The sequence below is a fragment of the Phalacrocorax aristotelis genome, chromosome 1 (genome assembly GCF_949628215.1).
Source record: "Phalacrocorax aristotelis chromosome 1, bGulAri2.1, whole genome shotgun sequence".
NCBI classification, from domain to species: domain Eukaryota; kingdom Metazoa; phylum Chordata; class Aves; order Suliformes; family Phalacrocoracidae; genus Phalacrocorax; species Phalacrocorax aristotelis.
This window is the reverse complement of record NC_134276.1, coordinates 176,347,748-176,365,145: the sequence shown is the minus strand read 5'-3', so window position 1 is coordinate 176,365,145 and position 17,398 is coordinate 176,347,748. Positions and strand designations below refer to the sequence as shown.

Below are 17,398 nucleotides of genomic sequence, written 5' to 3'. Positions count from 1 at the left end.
CTTCTTCCGTAAATGACATCTTAAAGATACTTCTAGTTTTCTTGATGACTGAAGAGGGTCTATGTGCCTCTATATGTGATTGTGTATCCTACCCGCTCCTGTCTACCGCTCCAAACTGTGCTCAGTTATGACTTTAAAGTAGACTTGTCTGTTCTGAAGATAAAGTAGCAAAGCAAAGCACCCCAAGTAAGTGTCTTGATTTTTTTATTTTTTTAATTTTCTTTTATTTTTTTGAGTGATGCTTGAAGACTGATGTTAGATGTTACTTCAGACTAACTGGAGAAGTTCCCTCATTTGCAGTGTCTGATGTTTTTCAGAAGTGACAGAAGTTTTCAGTAACGATCCAGGCTGTTGGATGTTGACGTTCTTTGAAAGAAAATGTTCTTAACTTGTGGAAACTTTAGATGGGCAGTCTAAAACTGTAAAATGGAATAAAAAGTCTCTACAGGCTGTTAGAAAACCATTGTGTTTTAAAAATTGAAGAATAGTATTTGTTAAATTAACTTAGAGTAATTACTATATAGTGAACAAAAATGTCTCAATTTAAATTGGTGACTTTTGCTAGTTGAGCAATCTGGTAGAATACTCTTCCCTTGGTGCATGAAGTTGAGTGTATGTAAAGACAATGGGGAAAGAAGTTAATATGTCTTGTGTCATGTAACACCAACCTGAACCTTTTTATATGCAATAAATATCACTTCTCTAACGAGTTTTGAAGGTTTTTTATTTGATTTTTCTGGAAATACTGGGTATCTGGCTGTATCTTACTCACAGGGTAGTATTTATATGGATTTCAGTGGGTGTTCTCTTAGTCCTTAAAATCCCTTTGCAGATAAGCTTTAAAAGAGAAGGATGTTTTTAATGTTGGTGGTGAAGAAGGCTGTTAAAAGAGCATTTCTGGAGTGTCTGTTTAAAAGCTTGAGGGTTCTGTACCATAGCAAAGCTGTGTTGTCACACACCTGCCCACTGAACAACGTAGCACGTCTGCGTTCAGGCATTTTTGAAGGTCAGGGGCCTTAACACTGAGTGATTTCCACCTTTTAAGAAAAGAGCACCGTGTCCTTATGTAAGTAGTGACGTTGGAGCATATAATCAGTTCTTTCATTTGTATACATATAAAACTGATGCTTTTTGTAGGATTTTCAAAAACTTGCCTAGTTCCTTATGTTTCATGATACTGTTCTCTGTCATGCATTTTTTCAGATTTTTTTTCTGTGCCTTTTTTTTTTAAATGAGACTTTTGCTTCCCATTGTCTTCTTGTTTTGAATAATTTGGATTACTTTAAAAGTTTTTTGAGGGGCTTTTTTGGAAGTGTTTGTTTTTCTATGGGCTCTATGGCTTTGCATTTTGCCATGAGATATTATGAACACAGCGTTAATCTTGTAGGAAAGATAGTCTCGGGAATAATGAAAAATTACTTAAATACTGGAGTGCTGGAAGATCTATTTATTTACTTATTTGTGAAAGGCTTAGGTTAAAAGTGAGTCAAGTAATTTTGGTAAGAAGAGGTAGAAACACTGCTGAAAATGTGGATGCCCTCGGAAACTGATGGTGGGACAGCTTTTGGTGGGTTTTCTCTGGTATCTTGCCAACTGAATTCATGGTCCTCCATCCCTCCCATGTGAAAGGAAGCTGAACTTGTATAATAGTCACTTGTTTCAAAGGATATTTATTTCTTCTTATCACAAGTTCAGTTAGTATGACAATGTAGATCCCACTGTTTTCTACTAGCACTGTTGTAAGATTACTAGTGGAACAGTGAAGCATGTAAATATTGCTTTAGTGGTGAAGTACAACAAATAATGTCAATTGCTCATGTAATACTCATAAAATGATCTTATACAATACAATAAATGGATGGAGAACTGCTGGCTAACTGATACATCTTGGAAATAGTTGCTAGGGAGAATTATTCCTGAATGTCGTTGTTCCTGAAATTCTTGGAGGAGTTAATCTACTAGACTCAAGACTTTTTTCATGAATTATTTGGAAGGAGTAACAAAATTGTCATTAATAAAACTTGCAGATGAATAAGATGGATAAGTACTAAGCAGAGAGGATAAAAGAACTGTACAAAACCATCCAGAACTCATATGAAGTTACGTCAGTAAAACAAAGTGCACCTTAGTGCAGCTGTATTTGAAGTAATGTGTTGAAGATAAGGAGCGTAGGCATGGGACTGTGTCCTCAAAATTATTGACTGAAAGGGTATAAAATATGCACAAGCAGTTTGGCAGAAGCTCCCAGTCTAATGCTTTGATTAAAAATTATGTAATATATTCCTTGGCTTATCTTTTTTTAAAGGTGGTTTACTGATGAGGAGCAAGGAGATGATTTTTGGCTGTGCATGGGCTAATATTAATGACGCAGTTTTGTCTTTAAAAGTCATTGCTAAGCAATGAAGAGTGTGGAAGAGTTAAGAATTATTTTAATAATGTCTTACGGTGAAAGGCTTGGGGAAAAAAAACCCCCGAAACCGTTCCCATTATCAGAAGTATTGAGAAGCACCTTTTTTGCCCCATATAAATAATCTCTTACTGAGATGCAGTGCTTTATTCAGTTTGTACTTAACAAGATCCAGTGGATGGAATGTGAAGCTGGATGGGATCAAATTGAAAGGCACAAGTGGTGAATGGTGAGGGTCAGTAATCACCGTAACGAAGAAAGGAGGGCAGTGGTGGATTATGCAGCTCTTGATGTTTTCAGCTTGAGTTTAGATGTCTTTCTAGAGACCAAGTGCAAGCTTTTCAATTCTGCACGTGGATGACTGGGTGGTGTTTCAAATCTGTGAATATAGGGGAGTGTAGACTGTGTTGGGGTGACTCCAATTCTGTGAGTGATGTACCACCTCTTCCAAACACGAGTTCTTCAGCAGGGTAGTGAAGTGCGTCGATGACCAAAGAGAGGGAGTCCTGTGGGTGTGGATCTTGGGGTGGACATGGCACTGGCTGCCCTGCAGTGTGGTGTGGCAGCTCTGTTACAAGAGACAGAGAACACCCTAGGGTGGCACGGTAACACTGGACTGACTAGTCCCTGCTAGTTTGTTTCCGTCTCTCAATCTTCAGGTTTGTGGTGAGAGTTACAATGGCAAGCTCTGCTTCCATTTATACAGTGTAGGCCTTGTATGGGAATGCTACTCATACTATTTATACTTGTTATCCTTTGGCTAAATGATTTTAATAGGCTTTCTGGCTTTAAATTCTTTGGATCTTCTAAAGAACAACAACTTCCTGGCTGTTCTGTGGTAGGTGATGATAAGCTTGGATATTTTATTTTGAAATCTGAGAACGTGGTGGGGGGAAGTTTTTAGGAAGTGGATCTTGTTTGTATTACTCCTTTTTGTTTGGAACATGCTCTTGGTGTGTGGCCTAATATGGCCTGAACTGCCAGGCGTATTTCAGCTGCATCTCTTCCTAAGTCGTAAGAACTGTTTCTGGGAAGGAAGACTTGTTTTGTTACTGCTGTGTACTGCATTCACCAATGTTGTTAGGTTGTGTGGGATATGTTTGAGGGAGATGGAAGTTATTGGTTATTACAGATACCTTTTGGCATTAGAAAAGTCTTGGCTGTGAAAGATGATGGTGGTGGGGGGTTTGGCTTAGTCTAAGTCAGAGAAAAATCTTCCTGCAAAGTTGGAAGAAAATTTTAAGAGTTATGCCCTCTGGCAGGAGTTAGCCCAGCTGGAAGCCTTCATTCTTATCCTTGTTTCTCTCTCTGTCGTTCAATTTGTAACTACCTGGGAAGTTAGAAGCACAATACTGCCTTGTATTTCTTGGTGGTGTGAAGAAAATAGGTAAACTTATTGTAGATAGCTTTGGCTCGAATTTCTTCTGTTCAAAATATCAGTGAAAGGTCTGATTTTGCAGTCTGACTTTCTTCCCTGTAGGATTCTGTTGATATTGTTGGGGCTGTATTAGGGTGCAGATTGTTCTCAGTTGTCCTGTAAAGGTAGGAGACTTACTCTGTAGTTTAGTCAGGATCACTCCAGGGCTGAGCTTACATTTGTGAGCTCATTCAAAGATTGGTTATTATTTATTGTATTACTTAAAAAGGAGTATGGAACCATGAAGTCTCAGACAAATTAACATGCCTAATATGAAAGTTGAGTCTTGATTTGTGTATTGTGGTTAGCTTCATAGTGTGAGGTCAGAGGGGACTGCAGATCTAATCCAACCTTCTAATGCAGGCACCGAGGGTTTTCTAATGAACTAATTCATTTTATAGCCAGCATACTACTTATGAAGTAAAAAAGAAAATAAGCAAAATCCTACAGTAACAGATAATATTGTATAGCTGGGCAAGTTGCCCCCAAATTTAATTAGTGTCTTTAAGGTTTAAACCTGTTTCTGGTCTGAATTTAATTTGTTTCTATTCATTACATCTTGAGAGATGCCTATCCAAATATAGGTCTGTCTGCATTTATTCAATACACTGATGATTATCAGATCCCTATGCTGGTGTTATGGTCTGCAGTCCTACTGACCCTTCTGAGTCTCTCGTTCAGACATGTTCTTTCATTCTCAGGGTTTTCATGGCATTGCTCTGAGTGCAATAGCATTGTAGTAGTGAGCGTGAGGAGAGTGCACTGTTCTAATAGTCATGCGAGGGCCAGTTGCGGTAGTAGAGTAACTTCCACATTCTTACTAAGCATTCCCCATTTGTATAGACCATTGCACTGGTCTTGTTGGGAACGGCATCACACTGGAAGCTTGTGCCCAGATGGTTATCCACCTCCAAGCCTTTTCAGTGCTTTCTGGATAGTTTCCTGGATGGGTCTTCATTTTTGTTGGTATATAAAAAACTTTATTCTGGCCTGTCCCAACCTTCTCCAGGTAATATAAACTACATTGTATCAGAAATAGAGTATTATTTATTCCCCTTTTCCTCCTCACTACAAAACTTACTGCTAACTGTTGTTTAGTCCTAGTTTGCAGACAGCCATTAAATAGGGTGGGGTCAAAATACAAGCTTTGTAGGATGCTTAGGGTCCTCTCCATAGTATTTTCACGTTAACACTCCCCTGAGGCTTTAAAAATGTGAGCTAGTGAAAAGAGCAAGAGCCTTTTTTTTGGCCAGCATAGTCCTTAACTAGGACAGTATGTGTAATAGTCACAGAATGAATCATAACAAAAAAGCTCACACATCTCTGATTTTTAATACATGCAAAATAGACCATGTTCACTTTCTTTATATTCTGATTTCTTAATCAAAACATCAGACAATACTAAATCAAACACTTTGGATGTTAACTGTGTTTGGCCATTATTACTAGTTTATCAACTGAAAGCGCTGGGTTTATTCTTCTGTGAAACCATGGTGCTTAGCATTACTAGTCTTTGCTTTTTATGTTAATTCTATATCAAACCTAGAAAAGCCAGCAATAACTTAAAATGGTAACCATTTATAACCCATGCTGTCTTTTATCCAGATCACCAGAGTTTCTTCAGGCTTAATGAAAAACAGTATTTATAACTTCTGGACTATATGGTTAATGTAAACAACCTGTACTTAAGTTTAATAATATTTGTTGATAAATTAGCAAGCATTTTATCATGGCAAGAAGATGTGATTTAAATTTTCTGGATTCTCCTCAGCTGTTTTTGTTCTGTGCTTACAGAACATTTTCAGGTTTTGTGGTTTTATGGACAGTTCTGTCATTCTTATATTGTAATCTTGACAACTTTTGTCCGTTCCTTGTGTTGTTAGGATTCTGCTTGCCCTTCTAAGGATAGGGGTGTCTTGTACCCTTTTGTTTGCCTTTCAGTTTTCTGTGTTTTTCTAATTTGTAACACTTATTGTAAATGCTTCTCTTGCCATTTTTACAAGATTTCTTTTTTAAACAGTTGTTCTCACTTCCCTTATAAACTGTGCATTTTTTCACCACTCTGGGTTTTTTCTCAGTGGTAACATTTTTGGCTTCTCAGGCATCTTGTAAAACATGTAAAAATGGATTTCAACTATTTGCGGTTTTTCTACTTTTTTTTTTCTAATTTGGACAGTAATTAATTTTTAGCTTTCTGGAGCAGACCCTCTTAAAGCATCAGTGAGAAATGTCTGGTTTGACTTAAATTTGTGTTGACTGTTGCCTTTAATTGTTAAGCACAGACTTTATTTCTCTCAGATTTCACAGAATTTTAGTCTTTGAACAGCATTTGTTTCACTGTGTTTACCTGTTGGTTCAGAAAAGTAAGAAGACATGATAAATGTGGAAGAGGGTTACATTTTAACTTTGCAGAATCCATTTTAGGGGATTAAAGAGGAAAATGTTTGTTTGCTGTTTGATTGAAAACTAGATAATATTGTCATTGGTACTGACATGTTTAGATGGGAGCAGCCTCAGTAACTGATATTTCAGGGGACACACTGTCCTCTGCTGCTTTTCAAAAACAGTATGAGGCAAAGATTTGACTTTCATTCCATCCTTGTAGTTGAGAGAAATGCTGGGGTGTGTTACAGATGAGAGTGTAGAACAAAGTCGAAGGATTTTTCTGACGTCAGAGGGAGTCTGGCTGAATTGAACCTTCAGGCCTGTCATGCCTAGTATGTGGTGTAACATTAGATTACAATTTGTTTTGTGCAATTTTGAAATGTAGTAATTTCTTCTTACACTTGTAGGATGCCCTGAGGTCTTTAGAAGTGTTTTCTTGGTTGCATTTGTAAAGGGTGAGATACCAAAAATGGAGGGTAGTGAGAATGCTGTGGGCAGAACTTGGAAGGCTGCTCAAGACCAGGGGAAGATTCAGATGACTCAAGGAGGGAGTGCAGTACCAAAAGAGAGAGGACATCAGAGCCTTCTTTGAAAACACTTGTCTTGCTGGTTTTGAAGGGTGTGGTTTTGCAATTGAGTTTAAGCTGGTCTGAAGCCACAGTGGAATGCAAACACAGTCCTTTACCCTTCCTGGGATTAGCTCTTGCAGTTGTGCAGCCAGTAGGTTAATTAGGGTACTTCTTGCTTTGTGAGTCTGACCTGATCGAACTGAAATCATTGCTCTGCTGTTGTAAGAACTGGGAAGAGGTGATGGAGAAAGTGCAGCCAAGATGGTGAGTGTGACTGCCCCTTCTAATAGCAGGTCAGTTTTAGCTTGACTTAAGCTGATTGTGAAACCTAGCTTTAAACACATCCAGCTGCAGACATCTGCCAATGATGCTTGTCTGGTCCCTGGATGAGCCAGTTCAGGGAAGTAAATCAGTAGAAAACGCATATAATAAAAACAAATTGTGAATAACTTTCTGCCGGATCACTAAACCTACTCATTGTCGGATCAGGTGCACAGAGTAGTGACAGAAGGTAGAGGGTGAGCTGGTGTGACCTGTTTGGAAGGTTATGAGTTGGATAGAATGACACTGTTCTTAACTGTCAGACCGCAGATTTGCTAAGCTGTGTCCCATACTGCAGAAAATTGACTATCAGCATGACTAGAAGCACCTTTCATGCACTTACTAGTTGTGGTAGATGAACCAGTGTGTGTTTATCACAAGTGAGAATGAGAGTTTGCTTAGTTGGCTATTGATTTGACGCTCCATTTGCTGGTTCAAGGTTGTGGTGGGAATGGTGAATTTAAGTTTTCCAGGAGGACTTGAGTGCAACTTGTACTAATTTTCTTTTTTTTTTTTCCTGTGTCTGCCAAGGAGAAAAGAGGGTCCAGAGCGAGACTGACTGCTCATTCTGTCATGTGCACTTGCCAGTGCTCTAATTCTTGATTTAATTTTTTCACTGTTCCTCAGAGACAAGCTAGCTATAAACTCACTAAGCAGCATAATTTAAATTTGACTGTGGCTTTGGCAAATACTTGCTGAATAAAGCAGAACCTTCAGTATACTTTTTTGAATATGTGATGTTACCAGGTTTGAAAATTGAACGAGGAATCTTGATCTTTGAAAAAGAATTTTCAGAATATCCTTTTCTGGGTATTTTGAAAAGAGGAGAGCTTTTTTCCCTCCAAGTAGCTGAGGATCAGGATTGAGCTAGATACGTACTCAGGTGCATTTTTGAAGTTTAGCACTTTAAAAGAGTGAAATGCATAATTGGTTTTAAGTTACTGTCTTGATGACTGACTGCTAATGCTAGGTGTCTCATTAATTTATTTTTTTATGTTGAGAGGTCTGCAAGCTCATATAGTCTGAGATCTAGGCCTATTGAAATCACGTGGCAAAAATAGCTTTTTATTTCTGTTGAAATCCTGGGATTTTCATTGAGAACATAGTGCAACACCCCATGAAAAGAAAGCCAAAATAGAGGTATGTACATGTTAATGTAAGTTGCTGACCGAAACAAAACTTTAGAGCAAGGTTTAAACTACAGTATTTTAAGCTTTTAATTTTTTTAACCTTTACAAATGCTAGAAAATGTAAATAACAGTTGCTGGTGACACTGCGTGTGTAAATAAAGGCGCCTGAAAAGCCTACTTGTAAAGCTACTTCCTGAAGTACAGCACTTCCATTTGGGAGCATCTGTAAGTAAATGACTAGGAAGCAGTCCACTGGCTGTGGATGCTTGCTTTGAAGAAACAAAACTGTTAAATCATATGATCTCTGACCTCTGCATAGAGTGGTTGGATTAAGGGCTCTAGTTGAGCATCTCTATAACTCGTTGTTATGTAAAATATTAGATCTACATTGAAGAGTATGCGGGATTATTCTCTCTGTGTGATGGCTGACTGTTGCTTGTGGCTGGGACTCTGTATCAGCAAAGAACTACTTCATTGTGTTTGAGGCTTTTCCCAGTCTATTTCACTGCTTTTTAAAGAAAGCATTGTCAATTTATAACTGCAGTTTGCTTAAAAAAAAAAAAATCAGAGTATTAGGTACAGTTTTTTTTCCATTGTGTATTTATTCTGTAATTAGCTTATCCAGGGATTTTCATAAATGCATCTTTTCTACTGGTGTGTCAAGAAACCATGCAAACAGGCTAAAAATTTAGGAGGTAAATGAAACAGACTTCACAGGACACTGTTAAATGTGAAAAGTAATGGAAAATGGTGACAGAATTGGCATTGAATGTGGAAGGGTTTTGTTGTCATATAATATTCATTTTGTGTAATTTTAATGCTATGATGGGGGCAGGGAGAATCCCAGCATAAACTATAGGGGTCCGGGTAAGGCGAGTCTGATAGTATATATTTGCAAGCCAAGCACTGAACTATTTTTTTTATATATATATAATACGACCTGCTAAAATGGAAAAAAAGAAGTGGCATTGCACATGTTTTTCATGGAGAATGTAATCTGGTTTAGATGGAAGCTTTCTAGCAGGTGTTAACTAAACTGAAGGTGTACATGCATCGTCCTAGTTTTGACAGTCTAACAGCTTGTAGTTGCTGAAGCCTCTGGTTCCTCCATCTGATGAGTCTATACAGCCCTGCATAATTCTACCTTTTTTTCTGGCTAGGACTTAATGTGAATATGAGAAGGATCAGGCTGCTCCCACTTGATGACAGTCAACAGTTAGTCAGATTAGCTATTACTGGTTTCATGCTACATTTTACTGCTGTTTCTAGAGAAGAAAAAGCTACTCTTCTTACGCCTGTAAAGAACTAAATGTGATTCTCTCTAAAGTTAAGACATTATCATTTTAGCCTCTGTTTCTGTGACTTCCTGTGTTGCAGAATTAGGTGAAGGGGTAGGGGCAGGAAACTTACCATAGACTTTAGAAGAGGAACTTCCATTAAAAATGTAAAATGGATACCAGCTATATCTTTTTAAAAAAATCGAACTAATTGATTTATTTGTACTTATTTTGCAAGCACTTTTCTGTTAATGCTAGTGCATGAGTGGCTAGTATTTATGTGTATATAAACTAATGTGGGTGTTTATAATATGCAAATTACTATACATAAATTTGTACAGATTCTTGCACTCTAAAAAAAAGAGGAAATCTGGGAAAGCTTACTAAAAAGCACCATATTCCAACAAATGAAGAACAGAGGAATTGAACACACAAAAATGGGGTAAGGATTTCTTTAATATTGACCTCCAATATTCCCTGTTAAGTATAACACATATACATGAAGATTATTTTATTGTTTAGCTTCCCTGAAATAGTTGCAGTCACTTCCAAATTTATCATGATTCTTTCAATTGCAGCCAGATAAGGAAATAGTATCAATTACTATAGTATAGTATAGTAAGTATAGTCATCAATTAAAAAAAAACAAAAAATATTGCTTCTGTTTTCACTTAGAAACAAAGGCAATGGTATGCAATATTTTATGGAAGGTAATGCTTTTATTTCTACATTTTTATTTTAGAACTCAGTCTTTTCTTTTTAAAAGTGTCAATTATTTTGATCACCATTCAGAATTTGAGTGTCTGACTTTGATCATGGTGTCGCTTCCTTGCAGCAGTATTGCATAACGTTAAAGGAAAAGCAGTCCTAGCCATCTGTTAATGCCTTCCAGAGCCATGTGTAGCAGCTGTAAGCAGCAGTATTTTCCTCCCTTCCTTATGTCCAAGCAGGCATATTGACCTATTCATATCCTCCTGCTATATATAATTGCGAATTATGAAATTGCTATCTCAAAAAAAAAAAATTAAGTTACGCATGAAAGAATAAGATGACCAAGACTGAATTATTCTATGAATACTGTTCTCAGAATTCTCTTTAAGCTTATTTCATTTTGGCTTTTTTATTGGAAAAGATTAAAACATTTGAGTACTAAGGTGAAATGAGCACAACTTTGCGCATTTGGTTATGGCGGGAACTGATTGGGAATGCTGGTATTGTTAGTGCTCATTCTTGGGAGCTGTGTCTACTGTTTTTCCCCTCTCCCCTGCACTTCTTCCTTTTTCCTTTGGAGTTATTTTTCATATTTTGCTTTTATCTTCTGTTTCCCCATCTTATTGGTCCTATTTTCCAGAGGAGGTTCACTTTTTTCCTCTGCTGTGTTGTTTCTTTTTTCCAAAACAGCTCTTTTTTTAGCCTTATTCTCACTCTTTGCAGTTTTTTCCTACCCTGCATTACTTACGCATCTGTGCAAGCAGTCTGCACATTTTGTGACTAATGAGTAATGACGAACTAGTCACAGATGCATATGAGTGATTAGGGCACTGTCAAAGGATAGCCACTGAAGTGGGAATCTCGTCTAGAAAGAGTGACCCTTGCTAGTGATTGAGGAACCAGATTTGATTTTTATAAATAAAATCTGTCTCTTACAACCTTCTAAGCCAACCAACCCTACCAGTTTCTAGAAGTAGCATAATTTTCTTCATCTTGTCAGCCTGACTTCCTGCAATATTTAAAAGCTGGAGTGTGTTGTTCCATGATTACTTAGTCAAATTAACAACTGGCATCTGTCAAAATGTTCCTGCTACCTTCCCTTTACTTGCTTTCCCTTTATCTTTGCCTCTAGAACCTGTGTTTTCCCAGCAGAAACAGATTCAACTTGCTGCGCTAAAAAAAGAATTAGTTTTTTTCTGTTTCTTGTTTAATTTTTTTCTGCTCCAGTGACTTGAGTGGGCTCACTGTGGCCACAGCTCCAAGTACCAATGCTAGCTTGAGTTAGGCAGCAGGAGCACGGAGCCAAGAGCAGTGGGAGGGAGTGGGCAGAGAAATGACCTTTCTCTTTTAGCAACGGTAAACTGCTAATTTGGCTCAAGTCACGCTTGGAAATTGCTCCCTGAAACAGGATGAAGTAAGTAGAGATTTAGTGTTTGCGACCTGCTTATTGTAAATCAGTGAAATCAGGCCTCTGCTCTACCACCTTCTGCTTAGTTTTCCTGACTTTTAGCTGGGGAGAAGCCATTGTCAGTAGAGATCAAAGTATCAAAAAGTAAATCCATTTGGATTTCAGTTAGTTTTTCACTAACAGCTAATTCAGAGATGGTTTTTAACAGTGGATCATCATTGTAAAGTTAAATTTTCCTGGAATAAATATTTTTATCGTAAAAGGAAAAATTTTAACACTTAGGAATATTGTTGAAGCCATTTGTGAATGTGGTATATGTTCTAGGCTCAAAATGTTATGTTGTTACTTTATTATCAATCTGTCATATGTTCAAAAAAATCATAGTAGTTTCAAGGATTCTTGCTGTTTTCCTAAAATTTGTGCGAGGGCGTATGAATTTAGAGGACATTCATTCTCTCCTATTTTAGGTGAGAACTTAAAAGCCAAGTGGTGACAGTGAAGCTGACAATACACAAAGTTCTGTGAAAGGCATGATGTAAACATGATATAAATAATTTTTCACTTTTTTAAATGCTTATTCCTGTCTCTTTAATAATGGTGGTCAAGTAATCTAGATCAGTATAGGATTTTTAAGCTTTCTCTTCTGTCCAACAGGTTGGAGGAAGTAATTTGTATTTTGTGTGTTTTAATCTTCTGTTAAGTTCCAAAAAGAGATGCTGTTTGAATGCCGTACTTAGGATTTCTTTCTCGCTTAGCTGCTAATGCAGATCTACTAACATTGGGCAAACTCATCCGTGATGTAACGCCACTGTAGTTGGCCCTGCTGGGGCTGAAGGGGATGTGTGATGCCTGGGCTCAGGCAGCTTTGTTCAGGTAGCCTTCTGCTGACTGAGAGCTGTGCCTGCATGTATTACGGCAGCATTTGATGGTTATGGCTGCATTAAAGCCATTGTATTCAGTAGCAATGTGCATGGAGAGATTGTGTTTAATATCCACAGTTTTTTAAAGAGCAGTCTTTTAAATTACAGTGCTAAACATTTAAAAATACAAATCTTGCTGAAGAAGGTGATGGAAAGGTTAAGTGTTTGCTAGTTCTTAAGCTTTGGCATGGCTTTGTTCTAAGCCATGTCTAAGCTTATAATGGGTGAATATGCGCAAGCATGTATAGGCTTACAAGGAGTTTTGGTGTCTATACAAGTTTTACTAAGTGACAGAATTGAAATCCTTGCATATTTAGGCTTAGCTTTCTCACTTGGATGTTAGGTTGTCTTACTTCTGAGTCCTTGTTACAAACTCTGTAATAGTTTAAATATATTGTTGCAGTCCTTGAGATGGAAGAATTACTCACCATAATGTCATTTGAAGATCTTCTCTACTTTCAGTTTATGTTTGCGGCAGTGTAGTGTAGTCAAATGAAACAATCACCATACCTGTTTTTTCCTGATTCTTACTTTCCAGATAACTACAGAGGCATGTGGCAGAACTTGCCCATTGGCTAGATAGATACAGAGAAGAATTTGTTTACTCTTTTATTGTTCGAGCAACAGATGGTTCAGAAAACATTTTTTTGTTTATATTGTAGTATTAGAAATTATGGTTTTCAATTACAGAACTTTTTCTTTAAAAAGGACATCATTTGAACTTCCGTATGAGTTTTAAGAATGTGCTTTTGGGTTTCAGTGCTGTGCATTGAATAACTACCTAAGGAGAGCTTTGCACTTCAGTTTGAAGTGACTGTATTGATAGGACCAAATACATGTCAGGCATAAAGTTGTACTAGTTTGGCTGAAGTCACTTGAAATCTGATTACTTCTGTTTTTTTTCCATTGCTATATATATAGCCTTTGTAAAAGCAGGGGTGGCCAGCAGTTGAGTTCTGTTGGCTAGATATTGGTATACACAAGCCATGACATCTGGGAAGGCTATGTTGAATACACAGTTTTAGTTTCCTGGTAAGTCAATGTTTAATCAGACTAGTAGGCTTCATAAACAGAGACATAAATAACCAAATTGTTCTCTGAAATGCCTAAGGCTGATAGGGACTGCAAACTCAAAAGCTGAAGGTCCAAGGAAAGTGTTTGTCAGCTGTGTTCGGTAGACTCTGAGATAACATCTTGAGCAGATGCCTGTTTTGGATTCACTTGTTGTAGGCCTTATAATGGTCTCCTACTTCAGGCTATCAGATGTTTACCTGTTTACTGGTAACTTGCCCAGCTAAAACAGTGGAGACCATATTAGATTCTCTTAACGTTAGTCTTTCATTATTTCTTTCAAAATCATTCTAGAATAACTAGGAAAAATTACTTTTCTGCATTTGTAGTATGGTGCCCTAGCCCTGCACAGGATTTTCAGAACCCTGAAAAAGACTTCTTTAGGAATGAAGAGACTCTCTTCTGTTTGTAGCAGCTGACTTGCCCCTCTCTCATGTTTTGCCTTGTCAGCCAAGCATAGTATGTCAGAGCATTGTTTGCAGTAACTTGGTCCAAATCGCCTGTCACTGGGTGAATCAAGTATTGCTGTGATTCACAAAATCCAGGTTCTCCTTTAATCTTGATTCCTAGCCATTTGTTGACTTAGGAACCGAAAAGCTGCTCTGCAGATCACAGTCATAAACAAGGCATGTATGATGCCAGATGAAGAGTTGTATCCTGTAGAATGCTGGCTACTATCAGTGCCATGCTACATGAGCCAACATGCAACTGTCAAGCTACGTGGATAATACTAAGTGATGAATTTTGACTCTAAGTTTAGGAAGTCTGCATCCAGGCTGCAGAGGATTGACTGTATTGGGTAAGGATTCAGATTCGATACACTTTCTTAGAATTTGTCTTAAATTATTTACTCCCAAAGTGAGCAGTATTTGTGTTTTCTTTTCAGGCAAATCTAAAGTCATCCTTTTTTCCACAGTTAACACTATGGATAGAAGACTCTGTTGTATGATGTTGGAGGCTGTGATGTTCATATACCTTTGAGAATTTTAGGGATTGTTTCTACTGTTTGAAATGTAAAATACAAACTCAACTTTCTTGGTAAATCGGGCAACATAGGGTTCACTTTAAGTTTATATTTGTCATAAGTCTTTAGCAGTTACAATCCATTTGTTTAATATAATGTATGTACTGGGGGCAAAAAGCGTAAGGATTGTTTCTCGCTTAGTCATTTTGTGTTAGGCAGTCATATTTGCCATCACCTCAAATCTAACTTTTTAATCACTTTGGCTATTTTGCATTAATGTAACAAAATTCGAAAGTTTCATCAGAAAAAGGTAGTTCAGAGATGCTATCAGTACCAAAGGAGATTACATTTTTTTTTCTTAAGAGTTAAGGATAGTGTCATTACCTTCAAGTCCTTAGTAAAAGTAGTAGATAAGCTGTAGGAGGGGCTAAGGAATGTAATCTCTCATATTTTTGAATTTACATTATGAATAATTAATACTTAAGATTTTGCTGTATTCCCATAAAGCTTTTTGTGAAAACATTAGTATCAGAAGGCTGTGGTTTCATGGTCGTTTTAGGCTGACATAAATTTACACTGCTTGTAAATGGCCAGCTCTTTTGACCAGCTAGTGTGGGCTCAAGGGAATGGAAGCCTCGTTTGTGTGCCTGAAGTGGTCAGGAAGATGCAGCTTAAGAGAAGTAGCGTTCCCTGGTGAATTAACATCTGCCTGAAAAATAACATGAGTTTCTCAGTTTGCTTTTAATAATTGTCAGGTAACAAGAAGAGATAATTTTTCTACTTCCAGCGGCTGTGGAAGGTTAAGAAATACATTGAACTACTATCTCCTCATCCTGGAGGACAGTGAATTTCTTTTGTTCTGGCCTCTGCCTACTTGATGTATCCTTTAGCTTTTCAGTGTCTGAGCGTACCAATTTTATATGTGAAATCCTACTGCAATTGTGTGGTGTAATAATTGGTGAACAGAGATGGTATAAATCCTGCTTTTTTTCTAATATGATGGAAAAGAGAAAATCATATGGCACAAAATAATGAATTTATGTTCTTATATTTTTATACTTTTACTTTTGCAGTTGTAATGACAGCTGGTATCTGTTTCAGCATATTTATTCCAGATAACACTCTGGCTTATCTAGCAGCTAGGGGAAAAAGGGTTTGGTTATGCTGTTGCCTTCTTCAAATACAAAGTGAAGCTATGTTTCTGGAGAGTGAGTGAATTGGCTGTAACATGTGATTTGGGTGACAGCAGATATCCTGTTACACTTTTAGGTTGGTCTCTTCTGTAGAGATGGCTGCAGACCAGCCTTCCTGCTGGGCTGGCAATGCTTAACTAGTTAATCTAGTTAGGTTTTCAGGCTTAGAAAAAAACCCAAATGCCACAAAATAATATTGTGCTCAAGAAAAGATGTTCTCTGCTGATCTTTTAGGTACTGTGTAAAACTGAAAAATGTTTTTTTCCTGAAGAAAAGTCTACGTGTAAGAGTAAATCTATTTTGAAATAAGACTTTCACTGCACTAGTTCTCAGTGTTACTATGTTCTGGTTTTTAAAGCTTTAAACACTTGAAATTCTTGAAAGGTTTTTTAATGTATAAAATGTCACAAATGTTCTAACTATGTAAATGACAAGTATATTTTGTAGTACTAAATTGTACTATGTGCATTAGAATTTCTTAATTTTATTTTTTTCTCCTGTCTAAAATATGTAAATTGCTTGTAACAAATACAAATATGCTTTATTGCAGTTACTTGGTTTTGAAATTAATACTGAGGGTTTGGGGATTTGCAACTAGGCTACCTTCTTGATAGTGTACTCCAAGGTTATAATTGGTATAAGTTTTTAGACTTCTGCTTAAGTGGCACTTCAGTATATTGAAATCTAGAAATAGGTATTTAAAACATGGATTTCAGATTTAAGTCCTTTTATCTCTCTAAAAGATACACGTAACACATGAATTAATTTTAGGCTAAAAATACCATTAAAATAACTTTAATGAGGAAAATCTGTTATGACTGATTTGATTACCAGCATCCATAGTTAATATTTGTAACAAATGGAAAATTGTCTGGAAGCTGTATAAAATTGATCATTCAATTTCAGCTTGCTGAGCTGAACTTTCACATGCATGCAGTTTGTAAAGAAAAATGGTATGTTGCTGCCCTAGGGATATGTCAATACAGTGTTTTAATAAAAACTCCACCAAGGGAAGCATTAAGCATTGAAGTGTTGCCCTTCATCAAAAGAATTAAGTTTGTAGGGAGCTGTATCTGGTGAAGAATGTGTCATGGTCATGCCATTTATTTCTGAGCCTCATAGGTTAAACATACATAGATCACTTCTGAAGCTGGGACTGGAGTTGAAGAATCAATAAAGTATAAGTAGGTTCTAGTCATTGTTGTTAATCATTCCCAATTATTTATTTTCTAGAAGGTATTTGACACTGCTAGTTGAAGTTTAACATTTATTTGTAGTAGCAGAGTGAGACTATGTCAGTTTGTGGCCAGTAGCTTTCTTTAGCTGTGCTATGTTTCACTTATAAAAATAAAATTTAAAAAACCCAAAACCAACCAAACAAGAAATAGCTGTTATTTTTTGTTTAGCATTCTAAAAAAAAACACCCCAGCATAGGATTTGGCAGAACTCTGCTATTACAAGTGGTGTTGTCTGGAAGGTCTTTGAAATCTATAGCAGGGAATACAGTGGCCTGCTTTGCAAAAAAAACATGGCCAGTCACCTTACCACCCTCAGATTTCGGTAGCTTTACAGTATATTGAACTGGGTGTTGGTTTTAGTTTTGTGCATGGGTTGTTTTTTTTTTC

The 17,398-nt window shown here is 37.1% G+C and overlaps 1 protein-coding gene across 1 annotated transcript in view; it reads left to right on the top strand.

The window, feature by feature from the left end:
• The window catches only part of ZDHHC17 (zDHHC palmitoyltransferase 17), a 74,851-nt gene that overhangs the window by 1,108 nt on the left and 56,345 nt on the right, over positions 1 to 17,398 (top strand). The window lies entirely within an intron of this gene.